Source organism: Gorilla gorilla, chromosome 12 (assembly GCF_029281585.2).
Source record: "Gorilla gorilla gorilla isolate KB3781 chromosome 12, NHGRI_mGorGor1-v2.1_pri, whole genome shotgun sequence".
NCBI lineage: Eukaryota > Metazoa > Chordata > Mammalia > Primates > Hominidae > Gorilla > Gorilla gorilla.
This window is the reverse complement of record NC_073236.2, coordinates 65,018,321-65,038,734: the sequence shown is the minus strand read 5'-3', so window position 1 is coordinate 65,038,734 and position 20,414 is coordinate 65,018,321. Positions and strand designations below refer to the sequence as shown.

Below are 20,414 nucleotides of genomic sequence, written 5' to 3'. Positions count from 1 at the left end.
CAAAGTGAGAAAAGAAGAGAGTAGGCTGAAGAGGCCAAATAGCTCCCACAAAGTCACACAGCTTGTTAGTGGTGCAGACAACAGCCCAGCTCTCCTGACCCTGGGCATGGGTTTTTGCGTTCATGTCTCATGCCCCTGTCAGGAAAGAAAAACACACGAGGGTCCTTGGATGACCATATATGGCACCCTACAAATGTAAGCTACTGTGTTATTATTTTGCACTTGCAGTAAGTGCCTCATAAGAACATGCTTGGGATGACACATATGTGGATCTGCCTCAAGGAGGGAAATCTCAGACCCTGGAAAGCAGGCACTGCACATGAAAATGAAGAATGGGCTGAGTGAGCACATGGCAGCGCCGTGTTGGGTTCCAGCTCTGAGATCTCATGCAGGACTCTCTCAGCTTCTCTAGCTGTAACACGAGAGTTTGGCAGAGATCACATTGAAGTTCCCCTTAATAAGGGGTTTTCGTGTGGTGTCAAATCGTTCCTTTGAGATAAGTATTAAAAAAAATTATAGTGAGCACATGGCATCTTGCCTGTGTGTGGAGCTGACAAAACACTTCCCATTGTATGTTCACATGCCAAAGCATGTTTCATTTTACCTTATTTTATGTAGCACATTCTTTTTCATCCTCCATGGTAATTGAGTACTTGATTGTCCGTGGCATTTTCCTTCTGAAGTACTCCAGGTAGAACACCCATCATGTTCATGGCTGACATTTTACCACCCAAGGACCTCGAGGAGAGGACCAAGTGGGGTGGTCTCCATCATGGGACAGATAAGGACAAACCTGGAGAGAAGTGTGTGAGGCCGCAGGCACTAAAAGCTCCAGGGGTGGCAGTCAGAGAGGGCCGCTGGGAGAGGTGGCACAAACTGGCTGCATGCACCTGCGTCTGGTCTGGCCCACACAGTGTTTAGAAGAAATTTGAGTTGCTAAAGTTGGAAATCAGGATATTTCACATTAAAAATCAGGGTTTGGGGCTTCTGCTGAAAAATGGGCACCTTTGGCCAGTTGCCTCTGTGCAGAGGGTACATACTGCCCAGTCCAGCCAGAGCCCATTCCACCTGCTCTCCTCAACCCAGTCAACAGCATTTGTGGCAACTTCTCTGACTACCCAGCCTTGTGGGGGCTAAGTCGTGCTCAGGAAACTTATCAGGAATTACATTTCTCAAATGTGATGCTGCAATCTGATCCAGTTTTATTTGTGCCACAAATGGACTGCCAAAGGATGTGAGGTTTTTGCACACTTAGGTGGATCTTGTTTTCTAGATGAGGCTATGAAAGCAGAGCTTCTATGCTGGGATCACTTGTTTCATGCTAGGCACTGACTGTTCTAAGTGTTTTAACTGCCACATCACCTCATGCACGAGGGAGCTACTAATATCCCCATTTCATGCATAGAGAGACTGAAGTACAGAAAGGTAAAGCAGCTTGCTCTATGTCACACAGCCAAGAAATGGTCATACTGGGATGGGAAACTGGTAGTCAGGCTCCAGGGAACTCCAATACATGCTGCTATACCAACCATCTGGACACATAAGAGCTAGTCTGTGTTCTCATTTGTGAAGGGACTGCCAGGAATCCCTGCCTCACAGGGAGCAAGGGAGAGAATGCACATGAAAGCACTTGGTAAGTTGCAATGTGCACCATAAATGTTAGCTGTTACTGATAATTATTATAACCTGCAGGTCAGGATTCTAGCTGGGGGCCTGTGGCCGAGGCTACCCAGCTTGTCATTCTCTCTCCAGCTACAGCTCTGGGGCTGCAAGAAGGGGAAAGGGTGTTATTAGCACCGATTCTTGAAATTCCAACGTGGTGTGAATAAGGAATCAATTACAGGCTACACTGCAGGGTGGCCGCTGAGGTGTAGGGGCTGGTTTTCAACAGCACAAAGACAAGTTTATTCCAATACCACTTCCTCCACCACAGAGTTAAGCCCACCCATGGTCCCTGCTCCGTGCTGGGAGGTCTAGGCTTGCCCACTGCCGGGGAGAACAGGTGGATTCACACGCCCTCTCCCTGAGCCATTCCCAGGGCATCCACGGACAGGTGTGCATTTTATGGATGGCACACAGGTGCTGACCAAGTAAGAAAGTGGGCGCTGGGATCTAGTGCAGGCTCTGTTCTCAAGTTATGTGCCCTGGTGTGGGCTGCACCTGCAGGAGGAAGTGGTGCCTTTCTGTTTGAACAAAGGTGTGCCTGTGTGCCTCTAGGGTGTGTACTCAACTGGTCTGCCCAAAGGAGGCACCATTTTTAGTTCATGCAAAGGCTCCACCTGGGCTAGTGGAGGCCGTGGTTGTGCACCTGAAGGAGGCAGACAACAGACTTCTTGGGGCTCAGGAACCCACCCTTACACCCAGCTCCTGATTCCTCATTGAGGCCTATGCTCTCCTCCTCTGCAGGCTCACAGTTCTGTCCAGTCCATATTCTGCCATGACTTTGTGTCATTCATTTCCCCCACCCCCCTACAACCTCTTCTGATCCATGACAAGGTGGCCTAGGGCCAACTCCAAGATCCAAGGCCTGAACCCCATTTGCCATCCCTTTGGCCTCTGTCCTGGGTTCCTTTCCTGGTAATCTCCTAATACCTCCACCTCACTGCCTGTATCTACTAGTTCCCCAGCCACAGGCCAGAGAATTCTCCTAAATCCTGGAGCAAAACTGCAGATTCCTGGCTATAGATAACCTGCCTGACCAGACTTCCAAGTGCCACTGTGATAATATTGCCTGATGCTGCACTCCACCCACCTGTGAGTCTAACCAGCCTGGTCCCCCACTGTTCACTGTTTGCTTCCACCAGAGCTGGGGATTGCCTGTGACTGTGACATCAGCCTGTCCTGCCTGGCTGAGTGTCTGGGATTAGGTTGGGCCAGCAGGTTACTTTCCTCAGGACCATCACACCCTAAGGGTGAGATTGGGCTCTCTTCAGACCTTCCTGTCTTGTGACTGGACTGTCTTGTGATTGAATAAACTGTCGTGCTCAGACAAGTCCAGAGGGATGACACAGTGGAATGTTGTTCGTTACCTGGGTCTGTCCGAATACTCCCAGAACACAGAAGGTGCTCAATACTTAGATTCTGAACCTCGTTGGCTGTCGCTGCTGCAGCCATTTTTACCTGAAAGGTGATTTAGAATTTCTGCAGGTGAATGTGGTGGTGGTTGCAGGGAGTTAAAAAATTCTCCCTCTTCCTAGTGAGATGCACACATGCCCCCTTAGAGGCGTACCCTCTTGGAATCACTGCAGAGAGTTTCTTTGTTGACATTCACTCAGAAGTGACAAGCACATGTCTAGAGGAAGGGACAGGCTCCTCCATTTCTAACTTGCTTTCTGAACCATCTCTAATGATGTGCTTTTTTACTCCCATCAGCTTGGCTGACTGCCTTTGCTCAGCAGATAGTTTTGGGGATGGAGGTGGTTGCACCCCAAGCTTGCTATAAGCCTAGATTGGCTCTGCAGTCCCTAAGATTGAGCCGACCTGGGCTGGACACCCAGCATCCCTTATCCCCCTCCCCTAAACCCAAGTTGGCTGGTGATCTGGAGGCCAATGCTACCCTGGAAAAGGCCCCATTCCTCCCTGACAGAGGCCCAGGGAAGCCACCAGATCAGGTTGGACCAGCAGGCCCCTGAGAGGCACTGATGCCACTCTCCAGCCCAGAAGAGGCAGGTGCCAGTCCTGGAACATAAAGTCAAGCTTGGGGATGTCAGGGGCATTGGCTCCAACACCTCCCTGGCTCTCCCCTTACCCACAGGGGCTGACAGGGACAGGACCCATTATTCCTGTTAATACATGGTCTGGGAAGTGACAGGGCACATATGAGGGCCAAGCCAGAGGGGAAGCCAGAAATCCTACTGCCTGGCACCCCCCTCTCCAAGTCTTTTTAGGAGCCATTCTAGGGCTTTGTGGGCAGCTGGGCTTCTCTGGTGATCTCAGCGGTTCAGGCTTGTGCAAATCCCCCAAGCTCCCACCCACACCCACGCTCCACCAGCCTGGTGGGGCCCTGACTCATTCCCGCCTGATTGGGCAACCAGCTTTTGGAGACTGACCTTGGAAATAGCAGCAGTGAGGCCGGCTGGAAGCTAACTGGGAACAGCATCCATAGGATTTATGCTGGCCTCAGCGAGGCAGTGTTTGGTGAAGTAGGAGGCATTGGACTATACTGTCTTTCTTCCTCTCGGTCTCCCACCATGCCACTCCTCCCATCCTCTGGAATCCTCCGGCCCATACGCTGCTGCCTTTCACTCCCTAGTGGTCAGATCTTCTACTTGGGGGTCCCCATCCAGGGCAATGCTCGCTGCTGAAGATCATCTGTCCAGCTCTCCTCTCCTCAGCTTCCCCACTAGACCCCATTCCTCCGAGTGTCCCTACTCCCCTCTGTGCACCCCTGGCCACATCTCCTAATGCCCCTAACCCTCCTTGGGCCCCCACCCTTTCACCCATCCCACCTTTCTGTGTACATCCTCTTTTCTTCACCCCCATCCCTCTAGACACACACACCTTTTTTTGTGTTTTTTTTTGTTTTGTTTTGTTTTGTTTTTTTGAGACGGAGTCTCGCTCTGTCACCCAGGCTGGAGTGCAGTGGCACGATCTCGGCTCACTGCAACCACCACCTTCCAGGTTCAAGTGATTCTCCCACCTCAGCCTCCCAAGTAGCAGGGATTATAGGTGCTTGCCACCACGCCCGGCTAATTTTTGTATTTTTAGTAGAGACGGCGTTCCACTATGTTGGCCAGGCTGGTCTCAAAATCCTGACCTCAGGTGATCTGCTCGCCTCAGCCTCCCAAAGTGCTGGGATTACAGGTGTGAGCCACCGCGCCTGGCCACACACACCTTTTTTCGGCATTCTGATTTATTTCCTCTCAGGTAGCTGTTAGGTTGAAAAGGCACTGATAATCTAGGTCACTTTACTTGGAGAAGGAAATCATTGCTGCGTATTATCTTTCCTGGTAGCATCTGCATCCCTAACTGTAGGAAGAACTGAAAGAGGTCTACCATGGTAGGATTGCAGACATTAGGTGAACGGGAGAAATTTGCAGTTAGAAGAGTCTTCCTGTTCACTATCAAATCATGCCATATACTGAGGGAATTACCCGAATTGCTCAAGAGTGGCTCTTTCTTCTCTTCCTTTGGTCTCCATCTCTCCAGGCTTCTAAAACCCTGAGTTGTGGCAATGCATGTTTTAAAACGAGGTCCTACTGAAATATAGGCTAATGTGTTTAAGGTCTGGTAAAATGTTCAGAATGTTTATATGCACTCTGGTGTATCTTGGACTGTGCTTTTTAAATTCAGATGCTGTCTGATTTTTAAACGGATTGTGGGTGAAAAGGAAAAGAAGGGGAAAAGCAACAACTTTCTGTAAGCATAATAATGATATTTTAACTTGAAATTGATCAAGAAAGGCCTAGAAAACACTTTCTATGAATGCTTATTCAAATGTCCCAAAGAATCTTGATGAATTCTTATAAATGAATTTTATGATTACTCTGTAGTGAGCTGTGAAAGGAACACAGCTGCAGACAGAAAAACTAGGAATGTTGCTCTGGACTGGGTGATATATGCTAATGATCTGGACACCTGTACCTAGCCACTTTACCATAGAAAAGCTAAAGGATTACTTATAGGTAATTTTTACAGCTGTTCTGCCTCTATATTATTTGGGGGAAAAATGGGATTTTGTCAAAGGCTGACTTACACTGTGATATTCCTGAATGTGATGTGAATGTGTAATTGCGACTGGAATGTCCTGCCTGAAGGTAGTAGGGGGCCCATCGCCTGCATGCAACAGTGCCCTGGAATCCCAGCCCAGGATTTCAGCTCAGTCTGTGCAGCAGGCTGTCAGTTTAGGTTTTTGTCGACATCTGTGATCTGATGCTCAGATAGTCAGAGAATACCATGAAAGACACACAGGGGCCTGGAAATTGCCCTGTTTAACTGTTGGGACTACAGTTGTCTCATTGCAGTGCCTGGTGTGTTTTCTGGGCCAGTTTTGATGTTTGAGTTGAGATGTTAGAGGTGGTTAGCATGGTGACTGTATAGGAAAAACACTCCTTTCCCCCATATATTCTCAGATAATTATAAGAATTCCCCTCATAATTCTTCATTTATGACACCAGATATGTGAGCTCTTCTGACACCAACCAATTCTCCAACACTCCAGGATACCAACTGGGTGTCCTACAATTTAACTCAATTCTAACACTATTTATAATTAATGCAGTCCCCACAGGTTAAGGGCTCAGTCCTACCAGATTGCCTCCTACTTCAGATGCCAATCGAAAGTAGTACATCCCCAGGTTACCCACTCTTCTGTCTGACTTGGCTACAAATCGGGAGTTCCCACACCTCCTTCCCAGGTTTGATAATTTGCTCTGACAAATTGTTCTCACAGAACTTGGAGAGAGACTTATGTTTATTGGCTTATGATAAAGGATATGATAATGAATACAGATGAACAGGCAGATGAAGAGGTACACAGGGTGAGGTCTGGAAGGGTCTGATTGCAGGAGCTTCTGTCTCCAGTGAGTCGAGGCACACCACCTTCCTGGCACATAGATGTGTTCACCAACCCAGGTCTCTGAACCCTGTACTTTGGCGACTTTTATTAGGCTTAATCAAGAAGGCATGAATGGCTATTAATTCAACCTCTAGCCCCTCTTCTTTCCTGGAGGATAGGGGTGGGGTGTGGCTGAAAGTTCCAAGCTTCTAATCACGGCTTGAGCTTTTTGGTGACCGGCTTCCACCCTGAAGCTATCCAGGAGCCCATCAAGGGTTGCTTCATTAGAATGAAAGATGCTCCTATCATCCATGAAATTCCAAGAGATTAAAAAAAAAAAATTCCAAGAGATTTAGTCCATAGCTTCCATCTCTAGGTTGCTCATGGTCTACATAGCTGTTGAAATCTAGGAATAACATTTGTGTTCTAGGCAGGAAATAGAAGGAGGTGAGGAAGAGTAAAAAGGAAGATGCAATCTCCAGCTGCCTGTGTCTCTTTAAAGAGTCTTTTTCTAGGCCAGGTGTGGTGGCTTACACATGTAATCCCAGCACTTTGGGAGGCTGAGGTGGGCGGATCATGAGGTCAGGGGTTCAAGACCAGCCTGGCCAACATAGTGAAACCCTGTCTCTACTAAAAATACAAAAATTAGCCAGGCATGGTGGCAGGCGCCTGTAGTCCCAGCTACTCAGGAGGCTGAGGCAGGAGAATCGCTTGAACTGGGGAGGCAGAGGTTGCAGTGAGCCAAGATTGTGCCACTGCACTCCAGCCTAGGTGACAGAGTGAGACTCCGTCTCGAAAAAAAAAAAAAAAGAGTCTTTTTCTGTGCACTATGCTCCCCCCAACAGCTTCTACTCATGTTTCCTTAGCTAAAACAATGTCACATGGCCACACAGTTTTAAAAGAGGCTGAAAAATGTGGTCACTCCTGATAAAGTTGGGGTTTTGTTACTCAGGAAGAACAGGAGAGTAGTACTGGGTAGGCAAACAGTCTGTAATTGTTGTCTAATTATATCTGACTCAAGAAGGTTGTACTTTTGGGTAGTCTTGAATAGTTATTTTTCTATGCTGAGGATTTGGGAGATGCTAAGTGAGGTGAAAAGTATCTGTATATACACAAAGCCCATGGATGAAACTGTAATCAGGTTTAAAAATTAATATGGCCCTTCAATCCCTTTACGAGTCCCTTGATCACTGATCTAATCTGTTTGGTCAGCTTTGAAAACAATGGCTGAGGGTAGTTCTGGTTTAAAATGGCACCTGATTAACAGCCTTTAATACAGCATCTCTCAGGCTGGGCGCGGTGGCTCACGCCTGTAATCCCAGCACTTTGGGAGGCCGAGGCGGGCGGATCACGAGGTCAGGAGATAGAGACCATCCTGGCTAACATAGTGAAACCCCGTTTCTACTAAAAATACAAAAGATTAGCCGGGCTTGATGGCGGGCGCCTGTAGTCCCAGCTACTCAGGAGGCTGAGGCAGGAGAATGGCGTGAACCCGGGAGGCGGAGCTTGCAGTGAGCCGAGATTGCGCCACTGCACTCCAGCCTGGGCGACAGAGCGAGACTCTGTCTCAAAAAAAAAAAAAAAAAAAAAAAAAAAAAAAAAAAAAAAATACAGCATCTCTCAACTTTTCAATAAAATATCTAGGAAGCCATGGCAGGGAGTGGTGAGGGGAAAGCTCATAACCAGCCTCAAAACTAAATCTAATGGACAGTGCTGACCCAGAATTTCAGAGGAATCTTTAATGCAGGTGAATGATGGTTAACTTGAATTCATGTGGCTCATGAAACAGAGCTTACCTGAAAACTCAAGACCATTCAGACATCACCACTGTTTAGCTCTTCACTCAAAGACCCAGCTGTCCGTCTGCTGTGGGTCCTGTGAACCAATCCATATTGATTCTCCTCCTCCTTCTTTGTTATTTGTTTGCATCTATTTAAAGACAGCAGAAATCCCCCAGAAGTTAACTAGAGAGTAAATAGTGGAGTTGGGGAGGTGCATGTACGTGTATAGACATTAAGGTGAGGAACCACAGTAGTACCCCTATCCTGGGTCATATAAGCCCTACAAGTAAAGAGCTGCTAGAGTGGGTATGGAGAGAAAAAGCTTTGTTGGAACCCGTCGGAACTATAGCTTTTCAAGAATCACGTTGGCTGAAAGTATGAGGTGCAGAGTTTAAATGGATGAATACCCAGCAGAAGTCAGGACTGGACTGCATGTTATGTACTCCAATCTGCTCTTCAGCTGTGTGGCTGAGAATGGAGTTTGACCTTCACACAAATAGAAATGGAGCTAGGGAAAAATCCACACACATAATTTGTTGTCAGATACTGAGTTAGATAGCATTCGCCTTTTAAAAATGTCTTAAACATGACTGAGAGGCAGTCTAGCATTGATACTCTGGAGCCAGACTGTCTGGGTTCAAATCCTGACTCCACCACTTACAGCTCTGTGACCATGGGCAAGTTACCTAATGTTGATGTCTCAGCATTTGTATTTGTACAATGAGGTTACTAATGCTTCTTACTTCATAGAGCTGTTGTGAGATTGCATGAGTCAATACATAGAAATACTTGGAAGAGCACACAGTAAGCACTCAACAAATGCAAGCTATATTATGATGATGAAGATTATGATTTTAAAAATCATAAGATCATAAGAGAAAGAATAAATATAATATGAAACATATAAATAAGTTACAGAAACAAAGGAATGGGAATAGCAGATTGAAGATTCAGAGACCAAATGTATTTTCAAAAATAATGTAAATGCAGGCTCTGAAGAAAATTTTAGGAGGCTGCTTGATATCCTCAGTAAAGTAAAAGAAGATGGGGTCTTTATGAAGCAGGACATAAAACCACAAAGAGATAGAATAAGATGGCAAAATATTAAAATGCACATTGAACCAATAAAGAACAGAATTGATAACACAGGAGAGGAAAGCAGAAATATGTGAAGAACAAGCTTGAAAAGTCCTCCAAGAATGCAGAAAGGGAAAAAAAAAAATCAAGTGAGAGAATAAATACAGAAAATAGAAAATCGAGACATGACTCAGAACAGAACAAATGGGATAGAAATAGTTACTTAACTATGGTATAATATAAAAGAATATTTTCAGACTGCCAGAAAGAGCCTTATATATTGATTAAAAGTGATTTCCTCCTTTTGTATCAAGTCTATGGAAAGAGACTCACATTTAGGCACACCAGGCAAAATGAGCGAAGCATTCAGGCTGAGGAGGCAAGTTTAAAAATTAAACTGGCTGGCTGGGCGTGGTGGCTCATGCCTGTAATCCCAGCACTTTCGGAGGCTGAGGTGGGTGGATCATGAGGTCGGGAGTTCAAGACCAGCCCGACCAACATGGTGAAACCCCGTCTCTACTAAAAATACAAAAATTAGCAGGGTGTGGTGGTGTGCGCCTGTAATCCCAGCTACTCAGGAGGCTGAGGCAGAAGAATTCCTTGAACCTGAAAGGTGGAGGTTGAGCCAAGAGTGCACCACTGCACTCCAGCCTGGGGGATAGAGCTAGACTCCATCTCAAAAAAAAAAAAAAAAAAAAAAATTAGACTGGCTGTATATATCTCCTCTGTAATATTAAATGCTAACAAGAGATAAAAGCATAATTGTTTGCCAATGATATTATTATCCACCTGGAATATGTAACAGAAGCAGCAGAAAAAATTTCCAGAATTAATAAGCAAGTTCATTATCATGATCAGTTTAAAAGTAATATTTGAAAGCAACAATTTTCTTATTTCCTAGCAATAAAAGTTTACTGGGGTGCTGGGAGACTGAATGACACCTTTGATAGACTCATGGAGCATGGACACAGGCGAAGGAAGCCTGACAAGCCCTCCTCTCTTTAGACTGAGACCCCAAAGGGATGTCTGCACCCTAGGAGTAACGTTGAACCAGAAATAAATAGACCTTCAGAGGGGGTGCAACTCAGCTTTACTTATCCAGTCTCTGAAGCTGGATTAAAGTGATCCCAGGGTATGAGCGTTTCCAGGCACATGGCAGAAGTAACATAAATTTGCCCTGGGAAAAAATATAATAGAGGTTTAATTCACCAGGAAGATATAACAACACTAAATATGTATGTATCTAATAATATTATTGTTTGAGCTAAGTAATAGCAAAAATACTGTATATCCAAACTTGAGGAATGCAGATAAAACTTTTCCTACAGGAAAATATGTATGTAAATATTAATATATATGTATAATGTAACACTTATATATTGAATAATATGTAAATATATATATATTTTTTTAACTTGAAACACAAACGCTTTATTTAAAGGCGCATCTCAATTCCGTGTGGCGGGCAAAAAATAAAGGAGCAGATTGTGACAGACCATTCCCATCAGCCATGCGGGTGAACCCAACATCCTTTTACATTGAAGAACCCAACGGGGCCTTTTACATTGCGGATGATGGACTGGCTCGTGTCGTCCATGAATTTCACGCGCACCTGCGTGCACTGTCCCTGAGAGCCGGTCCTGCCCAGGACCTTGGTGACCCTGGCCAGCTTGATAGGCTGCACACGGCTGGTGTTCATGATGGTGGCGCAGCGGCGGTGTGGCGGAGAGGTAAATATATATTATATAAATTAACTTAATATATAAAAATACATAAATATATAAAATGTGTATATATATAAACAAGCTGAAGATGGGAGAAATTAGCTAGTAGTATCAAGATTTATTACAAAACTATGCAATTAAGATTTTGTCATATTGGTTCAAGGATGGACAACTTTATCAATGAATTAAAATAATAAAACAGATATGTGAACCATTAATTATGTCAAAGGTGACACTATAGAGCACAGGTGAAAGGAATGTCTTATCAATGAATGTGTGGGGATATTTAGATACCCATTTGGAAAAAAATAAAGCTTGGCTTTTGCTTCAAACATACACAAAAACAAAATGTAAATAAGTGATTCTTTTAAAGAAAAGGCAAAACAATAAAAGTCTTAGATGGTAATATAAAAGAATATCATCATGATCTCAGCATAAGGCAAGACTCCTCAAGTAGAACATAAAAAGCACTAACCATAAAGAAAAAGACTGACATATACAACTGTCTTAGTCCATTTTGTGCTGCTGTAACAGAATGCCACAGACCAGGTAATTTATGAAAAACAGAAATTTATTCTCTCACAGTTCTGGAGGTTGAGAAGTCCAAGATCAAGTCACCAGCAGCTTGTGTGGGCCTTCTTATTGCCTTCCTACTGCATCCTTACACGGCAGAAGGCAGAAAGGGCAAGAGGCAAGAGAGAGTGAGTCCGCTCCCACCAGCACTTTTTTTTTCTTTTTGAGACGGGTCTCACTCTATCACCAAGGCTGGAGTGCAGTAGTGTGATCATGACTCACCGCCATCTCTGCCTCTCAGGTTCAAGCGATCCTCCTACCTCAGCTTCCTGAATAGCTGGGACTGCCAGTGCGTGCCACCATGCCCAGCTTATTATTTTTGTATTTTTTATTTTTTTGTTGAGACAGAGTTTCACCATGTTGCCCAGGCTGGTCTCGAACTCCTGAGCTCAAGTGGTCTGTCTACCTTGGCCTCCCAAAGTGCTGGGATTACAGGCATCAGCCATTGCCCCGGCCCCCACAAGCATTTTTAAAGTGGCATTAATCTATTCATGAGGACAGAGTCTTCATGACCTAAACACTTCCCCAAAGATCCTACCTCCCAACACTGTTACATTGGGGATTAAGTTTCCAACATGCGAACTTTGGTGAGGAGGAACAAAAACATTCAAACCGTAGCAATGACTATGTTAAAATAAAAACTTCTGTTCATCAAAAATAACATTAAGAAGTAAAAAAGAAGTCTGGGCTCAGTGGCTCACGCCTGTAATCCCAGCACTTTGGGAGGCCGAGGAAGGCAGGTCACTTGAGGTCAGGAGTTTGAGACCAGCCTGACCAACATGGTGAAACCCTGTCTCTACTAAAAATACAAAAATTAGCCGGGTGTGATGGTGTGTGTCTGTAATCCCAGCTACTTGAAAGGCTGAGGCAGGAGAATTGCTTGAACCCAGGAGGCAGAGGTTGCAGTGAGGCAAGATCACACCATTGTACTCCAGCCTGGGTGACAAGAGAGAAACTCCATCTGAAAAAAAAAAAAAAAAGAGGAAGTAAAAAAGAGAGCCACAGAGGAAGAAGGCATGCAAAACATTTGGCAAACAAAGGGCTTGTGTCTACAATATGTAAAGGTCCAGAGCTCACAGGATCTTAGGGTATGTTTATAATTTACTTTGGTAGATAATGACAGTTTTCTGAAATGGTTGTGCCAAGTTGTAACCTAAAATGCAAAGGCTGGAGCCAAAGTTTCAGTGAATGCAGATGCATCACAAAAGCTGAGCTAAGTTAGCAATCTTGAGACAAGGGAAGAGCAGCTAGAGAAAACCTGGAAAACAATGAGGTGGAAATGGTAGTGGCAAAGCACAAGATAGAAATGAGGAAACTTACACAATAAAATGAAAATAAAGGTTAAAACAGATTAAACAGAAAATGGTAGATGTAGAAAACAGTCAAAGGAGATCCAGCATAGGCATAATTGGCTTCCCTGGAAAAAAAGAGAAAAATCAAAACAATGCAAAATAAAAAATATTTAAAATATAATAGAAGACAGGTGATTTCTTATAAAGTTAGATGTGCACTTACCAAATGACCTGGTAATTCTACCCACTCCTAGGTATTCACCAAGATAAAACATATGTCCACACAAAGACTTATATATGGGCTGGGCGCAGTGGCTCATGCTTGTAATTCCAGCACTTTGGGAGGCTGAGGTGGGCAGATCATGAGGTCAAGAGTTTGAGACCAGCCTGGTTAACATGGTGAAACGCCATCTCTACTAAAAATAGAAAAATTATCTGGGAGTGGTGGCACATGCCTGTAATCCCAGCTGCTCAGGAGGCTGAGACAGGAGAATTGCTTGAACCCAGGAGGCAGAGGTTGCAGTGAACTGAGATCGTGTCACTGCACCCCAGCCTGGGCAACAGAGCAAGACTCCATCTCAAAAAAAAAAAAAAAAAAAAAGACATATATGAGCACTCATAAAAGTTTTAGGAATTTGACAAAAATGGTTCCATAGCTCATTCAAAAGAATAGATTTTAAAATAATCAATAAGATTTAAAAAGTGATAATGAAAGAGCTTTCACTATCAACATTTAAATAATATTTTACAATTAAAGTTTTTTAAAATAAAATGTTATACTATTATAGAAATAGGCAAGCTGATCAGTAGAACAAAATAAATAGGCTGTAAACTTGTGTTTGTGTGTTTATAGCTAATAAGTGTGATGCTTTAATCAGTGGGAAAAAGTATTAACTATTTAATATAGAGAGCTAGTATAATTATTAGTGCCACATGTCAGGAGCTAACGAAACTTCTGCAAAGGACCAGCTAGTAAATATTTTAGGCTTTGTGGGCCATACCATCTCTGTTGCAACCACTTAACTCTGCCACTGTAGCATGAAAGCAGGTACAAATAACTATATTACATTCTAAGTAATTTTTAAAATTTCAAACCTCTGTTTTTAAACACTTGAAAATAATACACTGACAAATATGATGGCTTGCTTTTATGTAACTGGCACCTGATAGAATTAAAATTGACCCAAATAGGTCACCAAAAATATATTTTACCTGACAAATTAATTAACATGGGTTAGGGTCAGGATGCGAGGCAAAGAAACAGGAGAGTGCTTTGGACAATGAGAATTAAGTCACTGATCTCTCATTCTATATAGCAATTCTCCTGTCTTACAAACATGTCCTAGTGTCTCTCTCATCTTAAAAGCAAACAACAAAATCCTCTTTAGTCACTCTTTATCCCATTGGTATATCCATTTCTACAAAGCATCATTGCCTGAAGTGTTCTTATGTATTAATATATATTTGTTTATTTATTATTTGCCTTTCTGCTCTAGGAACTGTGATCCATGAGGGAAGGATTTTTCTCTCTTTCTTTCTTTTTTTTTTATTTTTATACTTTAAGTTCTAGGGTACATGACACCATGTGCAGGTTTGTTACTTATGTATACATGTGCCATGTTGGTGTGCTGCACCCGTTAACTCGTCACTTACGTTAGGTATATCTCCTAATGCTATCCCTCCCCCCACTCCCACCCCATGATAGGCCCTGGTGTGTGATATTCCCTACCCTGTGTCCAAGTGTTCTCATTGTTCAATTCCCACCCATGAGTGAGAATATGCGGTGTTTGGTTTTCTGTCCTTGCGATAGTTTGCTCAGAATGGTTTCCAGCTTCATCCATGTCCCTACAAAGGACATGAACTCATCCTTTTTTATGGCTGCATAGTATTCCATGGTGTATATGTGCCACATTTTCTTAATCCAGTCTATCATTGATGGACATTTGGGTTGGTTCCAAGTCTTTGCTATTGTGAATAGTGCCACAATAAACATACACGTGCATGTGTCTTTATAGCAGCATGATTTTTAAAGGATTTTTCTTTCTTCCTCACTGAAGGAGACATTTTCAATTTATATTCTGACCCATAGAAAATAGAAGGTTTCTAAATGAGCTTATTTTGTATCTGGCTGCCTAAGGAACTCTTCCTACCTATTCCTCCATTGAAGAATCACAAACAAGTGCCTTGGGAGGAGGCGCAAGTCTCAGGGATCCAGACCATAATGTCAGAGCTAGAATGTAAGGGTAAGAAAATATGAATGACCCTTTTGGGAGGGATTGCTAAAGAAGTAACATTCAGTAGCTGGACATTTGATTGTTCTATCAATTGCAGTCTGTCAGCTTTATATCGAAGGCATACTCATATCTCTACAAGAGCCAATGAACTTCCCTGTCAGACCTTGCCACACACACTTTGGAAGAGGAGAGGGAAGAGCAAAAAGAAAGAGAAGAGGAGGAGGAAAAGAGGAGCTTTGAGAGAGTTAAAAGTCAGGGAGACAAGCGGTCTACAGTGGTAGAATCAGTGAGGGATTAAAATCTTTCCTGCGTTAGTTCCTTTTTCCTGTTGATATTTCTTGAGATTCTTTCTTTTGAGCCCTCCTGGTACTTGGTCCTCTTCCTCTAGGGCAGTTCACTTAATGAAAGGCTCTCTGGCCTGGGGTAGGCCCTGGCCAACTATGCTCTAGAATGTAGAAAAATACGCTATTAATTGAGCCAAGATTAAGTTTATCCCAGGATTAAGTTTAGGCCTGGATTTATTCTAGGCTTTGGGCTACGAGATCCAAAAATTTCATTATGGTTCATGTTTAGCCAGCTGAGCTCACAATGTTTAGCAAATCCATGTGAAGATTTGGGCCCAAAGTCCTGTAGTGACAAACACTTTACATTTGCATATTTTTAAAGGAGCTCATGGAAGAGATGAGTAGCCGACCATAACTTTGGGGATTTGGTGTTATAGGAATTGCTCCCTCACTTGCTACGGGGAAAAATGAATACTATATGACCATAATAGTTTGCTGAAAATTGTCTCTGCTATTCCTGCCAAAAATGGATGGAGAAGATTATTTGAGAGAAGAAAATATGAAAATGGATCCCCTTGAAGAAATATGAGAGAAGGAAGCTAATCCTTGGTGACAGCATAAGAGACACTCAAACTGACATTAAGAACACACAACTAGTCCAGAGAGTGGAAAAATAGCTAAACTTATATGAAGATGCTTGATACAAGGGTATGTCATGTTCTGAGGCCTGAACTTTCCTGAGAAGCTGACAGGCATGGCATTTATGATGGAAAAACAACCCTGGAGGCACAGAAAAGCTGATGGCCACAGACTGCAAAGGGATCAATTAGAGAGAAAACTGCTCTCTGGTACAGAAAGAGTGTTTAGAAGAGAAATGGGCGTCTTGGTGTTGCTGTAATTATCCCCTCTCTTTTCTGAGTCACCAATTTCTCATTCTATGCAGCAATTCTGCTGTTTTACAAACATGTCATAATGTCTCATCTTAAAAACAAACAACAAAATCCTTTTTAGTCACTCTTTATCCCATTGGTATGTCCATTTCTTCAAAACACTATTACCTCTTATGTATGTATTTGTTTGTTTATTGTTTGCCTTCCTGCTGTAGGAACTCTGATCCATGAAGGCAGGATCTTTTTTTTCTTCTTCACTGCTATTTTGTCCTAGAATAGTATTTGGCACATAGCTGGGGCTCAATACATATTTCTTGATTGAATACAAGAAGTTGAGTGGCATGAAGATATGGGATGTAGTCATCCAGGTAGAAACAGATTTCTTTCAAAGGTAATTGTAGTTTCCAAGGACAGATACACTGGGCTGACCTCTGACCCTAGGAGTAATAGAAATAGCAATTCCATAATGCAGTTGGTTATAGACCAGGAATGACAAACACATGGCATGCATGTTGCCGCTTCCCCATTCTGCTTTCAGGACAGACATCATTAATCTATCACAGCACTTGTTCCTGAAGAGAGTGGTTACTGCCTCCCTGATTACTGAATCCATAGCACAAATGGAAGGATAAAATTTTGCATGGAAAGACAGGTTTTGGAGGTCCTATCAATATGAAAGGCCTAGGTTCTTCTATAAATAATGTTGCTTGACCATTAGTTCCAGAGTGTGACTATGGAAAAGGAAGAATACTTGCATGGCTTTAGTTTGTCTTTTCTAAACAACCTAAATGACACCACAGTTCAATCACCCCACATGTACTGATCAAGGGGACCAATTGGAGAGCTCAGCATTTAGCCAGGGACAGATGCCAAAATTCAGCCAAGAAAATCTGCCAAAAAAAAAAGTAACATCCAAAAGCACAGGACAGAGACATGCTCTACTGGCCATGACTGGGAGCTGTAACTCACCTTCTCAGAGAGCTCCAGGGAAGTGCCTGGACAGGACACTGAGAATGAAAGAAAAGCACGGGTGAGACCAAAACAGGGGCAACTCTTACCCTATTTCTGAATATTTTTTATGGGGAAGGAGGCAAAGAGGATGAGGGTAACGGGGGATGTTGCCTTTTATTAAAGTGCGGGTGGAACAAATACTTGACTTATAAAGTTGGGACTTACTACAACTAGCACAAAATCAATAAGAAAGGAGAGTCAACAAGTATTTACAAAGCCTTCAATGGCCTGCATGGGGATCAGTGCCAAGAAACAGTCTTTGCCATGGCTCTGCCTCCTCCTTGACCCAAAGTACCACTCTTTATTATGCAACTGGCACACGAATTGCCTCCAGAACATGAGAACACTACTCATGGCCAGTGTGGGGAACTCAGGCCAAGACACAGCCTTCTGCCCAAGGAAGTGGTCTGAAGTAACTTTGCAGAATTCTTGTCAAGATAGTTAACATTGTCAAGCAAACAAACAAATAAAACCGCTGAGTAGAAGCCAATTCTCCATGTGTTTAGACTCCCTGTTCTTGTCCCTGCTCCTGACCTCACAATATGAGCATGGGGCCCTGAGATGACCTCCAAGAGAGGCTAGGAAAAGGGCTTGGATAGACGTTGGTCAGATTCTGCCCTCTCCCTCCAGGAGAGGAAGAATCATCTGAAGCAGGACCACATGAGACCAAGAGAATGGGTTTCTGTGTCTCCTCTGGGACTGGCACTGGATTCACAAAGGAGATGAAGGATAGAAGTAGGGGGAGGTGGCCAGGCATGGTGGCTCACATCTGTAATCCCAGTACTTTGGGAGGCTGAGGTGGGCGGATCACAAGGTCAGGAGTTCGAGACCAGCTGACCAACATGGTTAAACCCCGTCTCTAATGAAAATATAAAAATTAGCTGGGCGTGGTGGTTGCGCCTGTAATCCCAGCTACTCAGGAGGCTGACGCAGGAGAATCGCTTGAACCTGGGAGGTGTAGGTTGCAGTGAGCCGAGATCGCGCCATTGCACTACAGCCTGGGTGGCAGAGTGATACTCCATCTCAAAACAAAAACAACAAAAAAAAAAAAAAAAAAAAGAAGAAGAAGAAGGAGGGGGAGGTATCAAGAGAGATCTGTTTGCTCAGGAGAATCTGTGTGAGAGCTGAGTCAGTCCTCAGATTGCAATGGGATAGGAATAATGCCTTCCAGATCTTCTCACCTGGATCACTTCCCCATCGTCCTCCATCTCACCTGTTGTCCTTCTCCCCTTCTCCCTTTCTCAGTTTTCTCTGCCCTTCAGTGTCTCAGGTGTCAGTATTCTTCAAGAAGCCATGCCCTGTCCCTAATTTCCCCTCCACCCATTACATCGTCATTTCCCACACCCAAAGCGGTTGGGCCACATTGTCTACAATGGCCACCTCCTTGTAACATCCAGATTTCCAGACACTGTGCAAGGCAATAGACCTTGCTGCCTTTAGTCCTCCTGACAACACAAACAATGTCTCAGTGAGCCAGCCATTATCTGCCTCGTGTTAGGAAGCTCAGAGATGTTGAGTCCCTTTCTGGAGGTCAGAAATTTTAAGTGCTAGAGTTGAGATTCAAACCTAGTAGTGTCTGCTCTTAATCTCTAGAGGTTTTCTTAAGTGTGAAACTTAGAAGACAAGAGTTCTATGAGATTTAAAAAGGAATACCATAGAAGAATTGGAAAAAATTATACTTTACCAATAAACATTATGTACTTGGTCTTGTTATTATTAAAAAAAGCCTGCCTCTAAACATGGCAAGATATATCTTGCACTACCAGTATTTCCTGATGGGGCTGCTGTTGGCCTTTTAGTCCAAGCCCACACACTGTAGAGTGTTTAGTATCTGTGGTCCTGTCAGCCAAAGGCCAGTGGGGTCCTCAATGTGCACCTAAAAGTGCTCCACATGTGTAAATGTCCCCTGAGATATGAATGTTACTACCTTCAGTTGAAGGTAACTAACCCTAGAGTGTAATGACCATAATGTCAGGGACTGTGTCTTTCTTACTCAGCATTGCAGCCCCAACATATAGCTCATAGTAGGCCTTTAGTAGATATTAGAAAGTCATCTAATGCATGTGTAATGTGTAATTATTGATAATAGGCAGTATTTAACCATTACCTAGGATGTTATCTGATATGATCTCAATGACCATCTTGCCTATACAGTTTTAACATGTCTGCAATATTATTCAATGTTCATTATGTATTAGACACATGAATCAAATTTTGGTCATTTCTTGCAGCAATTAAATTATCAGGTTACTTTATTTCAAGCATGAAGCTTTCTATCTCCTGAGCTCCTTGATGAAAACTTGACTTATAAAGCTAAGACTTCCTATAACTAGCACAAAATCAATAAGCAAGGAGAGTTAACAAGTATTTACAAAGCCTTCAGTGGCCTGCATGATCCCCATGTCTGTTGTTTCCCTGTCTGTATACCCTAAATTATAATAGTGCTTCATTTTAAATGTTTGGGCTAAGATGCATTGTCCAACACTGCCTATGGACAGTTACCAATCAACACAAAGCATCCGGCTCTCTCACCCTTTGTTGCTTTTGATTCTCTCTCATGAACAGTTCTGAGACCTCCACTGTCCTCTTGTTATTTTTATTCGTAATGGTGATACTTCTCCTACTTGCTTCCTCCGACTGTCTACCTTGTCATGTTAACTCCTTCCTTCAGGAATGCTCTTCTCAAATCTGAAGATACAACCTGAATAGAAAAATAGGTGTGGACCACTGGTGGCCACTTATGTGCCTACATGTCTGTAGTCATTCATTTTCAATCCTGAGTGAAGACACAAAGGTCTATGTCAGCCAGCCCCTAGCTGGAGTTTCCTTTGTCTAGTTCTGCATCTGCCTCCCAAGAATCTATTCTTTTTGCTCTTCTCACTCCCTCACCCTCTCCCTGGTATCAGTGTCTCTGATATAGACACAGGAATAGGCATTTATGGAAGATCAGATGGGGAGAGGAGTGCAGTTCTGGCCCCAGAGCTACCCAGCAGGGAGGAACAGGCCTTGTGGGGGCTGACCTGACTTAGCCAGAGAGGCATCAGGCTGCCAG

General features: G+C 43.5%; 2 long non-coding RNA genes across 3 annotated transcripts in view; one reads left to right on the top strand and one right to left on the bottom strand.

Annotated features, from left to right (window-relative positions):
- Positions 1-11,412, top strand: part of LOC129531646 (uncharacterized) — a 40,108-nt gene extending 28,696 nt beyond the window's left edge. The window contains exon 3 of the long non-coding RNA XR_008676951.2: positions 10,796-11,412. This is a non-coding gene — a long non-coding RNA (uncharacterized lncRNA). The remainder of the gene's footprint in view (positions 1-10,795) is intronic.
- The window catches only part of LOC115933555 (uncharacterized), a 28,575-nt gene continuing 14,555 nt past the window's right edge, over positions 6,395-20,414 (bottom strand). Inside the window, exons 2-4 of one of the 2 annotated variants that reach the window (XR_008676950.2) lie at positions 16,520-16,788; positions 8,293-8,425; positions 6,395-6,798 (exon numbers count right to left, since the gene is read on the bottom strand). This is a non-coding gene — a long non-coding RNA (uncharacterized lncRNA). The remainder of the gene's footprint in view (positions 6,799-8,292; positions 8,426-16,519; positions 16,789-20,414) is intronic. The other variant, XR_004069405.3, reaches the window with a different exon arrangement.